General features: G+C 35.2%; 1 long non-coding RNA gene across 1 annotated transcript; it reads left to right on the forward strand.

Annotated features, from left to right (window-relative positions):
• The first annotated feature begins 1500 nt into the window (after positions 1-1500).
• LOC125505141 lies at positions 1501-4343 on the forward strand. Its single transcript, XR_007281946.1, has 2 exons — positions 1501-2471; positions 4230-4343. It is a non-coding gene; the product is annotated as an uncharacterized LOC125505141 (long non-coding RNA).
• Positions 4344-4583: the final 240 nt, after the last annotated feature.

Raw genomic sequence — 4583 nt, forward strand, 5'->3', positions numbered from 1 at the left:
AAACGGTTGAAACAAACATAAATTAAAATTGAACGGCCAATCTGAAAATAACAAAAAAAAAGGGGGGTTTCATTTAAAAAACCAGAGTTGGTAACTACCACACGTTTATGATGCACCCTGTATATTGGAAAGTAATTTTAGAATGTGGACCTTTTAAACGTGAAAAACTTTCGTTGGACGAATTTTCTTGTAAACTTCATATTTACTGAGATATCGCACTTTGACGCACTAATGAGCAACCCTGTATATATATATAATCCAAAATTATCTAAAATAGTGTGGTGTGTACGTTTGTGTATATATTTTCTTAAAAAGCAAAAAGATTTCTCGGTCGGAAGGCTCATCTCAGCTCTCATTAGTTCTTTTTGTACGACGAGCCATCATCGAAAAAAAAATATTGAGTTTGCATAGCATCTACAAAAAGTAAGGGTCAAGCGTCATATGAAAAGTTGATTTTAAACAAAAAAAATAACGCCAAATAATATAAATTGTATTTGTTTTTGAAAGTGTTTCTGAACTTGAAAATTAAATTTTCTGTGCACTGCCTTCATACGACACTTTGATCTCTACTCGTCCTGTATAATTGTTTGTTCTCAAATATACGCTGATACCGTGCTAAAACGCAGCAGCTTCTAGTTCTGGCTGTCCAAAGATCTAGAATTAACTAGACGTGTTTCCGTGAGTTAAAGGTTGGTTTTAACCGATAGACCTAAATAGGAGCAAAAATCGAGGTAACCTAAGCTGTGTTAATGTCGATTCATAATCTTATAAAACACAGAAAGATCGAGATTAATTTTAAACTTTTTCTACAAATCTGCAGGAAAAAGTTGACACACGTGTTAAAGCTATTCAAACCGTTAAATTTCTAATTGAGCTCATATATTAGCCAAACTCCTCTTGCCATTTAGTATTCGGTTTCCCAGTATAGCGTAAATTCTTATTATCACATGACATATCACAAAGCATTTTTTATGATAGAAAAAATTCGCAGAACTATTAACCTAATAAGGGTTGACATCATCACAGCTATTTTTAGGCTGCGGTAAAGAATATGTGGTTCCTATAGTTCTAATAAATATGGAATGGATAACAAAGAGACAATGTACTGCGACCTAGATGCCATCAATGAACGTATGCGAAACAATGACCAAGAAATGGAAAGTAGATAAAGACGAAACATATGGAAATTGTCGAAGGGGAGTGGTAGATGAAGCTATAAGGGACGCTAACAGGAGTTATTTATATGAATTTGGAAAAAAATCCTATGGAGGGTACAAACCAAAGCAAACTCACAAATGCTTGAACTCGTAATATATACGTCGGATGTAATGAATCTACTCTGGAAAGGAGGAAAATAGCTATAGTCAATGATTTAAGCCCATGTATGTAAAAAAGCAAATATTTCGAAAACATCGAACAAAGCAGTAGTTAGAATATGTAATTGAAGAAGATTGCATATGCATAAATCACATATTGGTAGTTTCACTGACAACACAATGCATGCTTGGATAATTCCAGCCAGATTTCCTCTCAAATAATTTCGTATTCATCGAGAAAGCTGCTTAATCGTATCAATTTCCACATATGCAGCAGCTAATAAAATGTTCGTGCTTTCAGTATCCGGATTTCAAACTTTATTCGTCCTGATAGTTAAATTATAACAGATGTTGCGAAATGGAGCACACGTTGTGCGTATATGGATAATCCCAGACGGTTTGGCGCCAGTTATCGTTGCTGATAATTCAATGTTTGCTGGTTTCATTAGAGAGCTACTGTAGGCAAGACTCGGTTTTCAAACGTAGAAATATAATTGCTTAATTTTGGTTGATGTTGCATGTTGTTGATGATGCTTAATGGTTAATTTTGGCTTGTTGTTTAACTAGGTGTGATTTGATCTGATGTTTTTTGTTCCAAATTATGTCAGCAGTATTGATACCAATATCTGTATTTCAAATTGTATGTAAAACAGTCAACAGGAGAAAATTCTAAAGATTAAACCACGAGTATTTGAGCAGACTTGTTAAGGCTTTTCATGTTCGGAGTAGGCTTCACATGATACTGGATAATATTTTACAAAATGCCAAACAATCCTTTACAGTTCCATTTAGCCATCAGCGGCGGTGCCCCAACGCATGACCCCTTGAAATATCGACGGACACTTCTTTAATTTTTTTGCTGTGGAGATTGGTGGTCAAGAAAAGTCAAACTGACGGTCGTATAAACTGCAATTCCGGATATTCCATGATTTTATCTTTCGCATGAAGGCATGAGCCGCGTCCCGCCGCGAAACCGGCCATATCGGGTATCAGATTGGCATTTCGTGAGCGCACAGTCTCATATAACAAGTAAATATAAATAAAATAAAAAAAAACGGTGTCAGAAGGGCATCAATGCAAACGGCGTGCATTCAAAGCCCGTTTTTTACGCAACATAAAGGCAATGCCTCGGCTGTTTGGCTTGCCATACAAGATGTAAGTAATTGAATAGCTTATAAATTTATAATACTTTGCTTCTCCGCTTTGAGTTCCATTTACATATACGTCCGTCAAGAGTAAGCTTTATTTAATCCTAAGTGGTTGTAATACATTCTACCGAGTGATTTATGTTATTACACCTTGAGCTGAAACATTGAAGACCAACAATAAATCTGTGCTTTAATCGTACTTCATCTAAACACTTTTATAGCTTATGTTAAAAAATAGTTGCCACTGTCCTGAACATCTTGCAACTGTAGTACGTGCAAATTATACCAATAGTCAGAACGGAACATTCCTCGACTACCTTTCCTACAAGAATATTCCCCAGCCTGTAACGAAATATTAGCATATATGTACATACATAGTTGTAAATATTAACGACATTTTGTTAAAGTGCAGAAGTAACCTTCGATTTAACGAGAATAGAGATAGTCCTCATTCGCATAGGAGTCAGAAGCAAAGCCAGAAGAAAACGTTCTCCTCAGTACTTAGTACTCAAGTCATCAATCAAGGATGGATTACTTACTAGAAAGTTTGCGAAATATTCTCTCTTGCACATTGCAATAACTACAGGCCTCGAATGAGCCTCAGTTTGTTCTGTTGGTGTATTACCATATTTATATAAGAAATCTTATTTTTCTGAACCCTATTAATATGAGGCAATAGGTTTGCAAATGAGTAGCGCTACTGCCTTTGAAGCGAAAAGTAACCCCATAAAATTCGCTTATGTGAACCTCTCGAGATCTAATCGTTTAGTATCAAGATCGTAACAATGTAGAGTTTGAAAAAGAGCAGACATAGAATAGTAGAGAAAGTAGTTAAAGTTATGCGAAACTATGTCAAAACTGTCTTATCTCGCTTAGCCGAACGTGCTAGCGTCGTTCGCCGCTCTTAAACAAAATCTCGTGTCCTCGGACGAGTTCTTGCCTTCTCAAAATGCTAATTCGAAGGACCGATACCATCTCTAATTAGTGAACTAAGCGCGAGAAAGCTCTTTATCCAGGCGAGAATTTATGGACAAAAAACTACAACTTTTTATCCTGTCGCGGCCACGGCTAGAGATTATCTCTCCGTTTCTTTTGGCGAGAAAATTGTCTCGTCCATACTTTTCTTGTGGACTGCCGACTTAATTTGTACGATTTGAATCTTTGGTTTCGACAAGGCTTTCGATTCGTATTTTAATTCGATTTCCAAGGTAATATACGACTATCTGGAATATTTCGATAGGACACCAATAATTCATTTCCGATAATGAACTGAAAAGTCTGAAATACTGAAAAACCTGTTGCTGACTGGAAGTGAAGTCCAATTGACAAACTTTAATAAAAATTTAATTAGGGTATCATTATTCATTTTAAAATATAAGATGAAAACATTTTTCATACCTACATAGCAGAGGAATGAAATGATGTCATTAGCTTTTTACAAAGATTTTACGAATTGAGCAGCAGAATACAATACATCATATTTTCAAGTAATTTAGAAGCTGCAGCCAATTAATTTTAACATTTAAAGCTACATACATAGAAAAGGTTGAAATTTCACTTTGCAAACAGCAAAGGTAGACTTTGCTGAGAAACGACCATCTAGTTTTCGATCCTTCTAGTCCAGGCCCATTGAGTCTGACCACTCATTGATTTTTCACAGATACAGAGGCACTAGTGAAGCGATTTTTTAACCCGATAATGTGTTTTAATTCCTCTTTTGCTCTGTAATAATAATTCAGCCTTATTAATTGCTATTTATTTTCAGGAGATTCAGTTCAATCGGGATGCCAGACTGACAGAGACTAATCGGCGTTAACTTGCGAAGCAAGATGTTTAAACATAGCAAACTCTATACTGTAATAAATATTATTTTAATAAATATTGTTTGTTTTAAACGCTCATATTGCCTCATGCAAAATGTTTCAGCAGCCTTGAGTACATAGAAGTAAGTGTCTATATTTTGTTATTTCTCTTTCAGTTCTAAGCAATTTTATAGTTCGGTCATTATTTTATTGCAAACAGCAGATCTTATTGCTATAAAAAATAATGCAACTTGATCTATCAGACTACTAATGCATATATAAATTGCTAAAAAGTAAGTCAGACAGAAACAGTATGA

This window comes from Dendroctonus ponderosae, unplaced genomic scaffold (assembly GCF_020466585.1).
Source record: "Dendroctonus ponderosae isolate FM_Combo_2020 unplaced genomic scaffold, Dpon_F_20191213v2 Dpon_F_20191213_7, whole genome shotgun sequence".
NCBI lineage: Eukaryota > Metazoa > Arthropoda > Insecta > Coleoptera > Curculionidae > Dendroctonus > Dendroctonus ponderosae.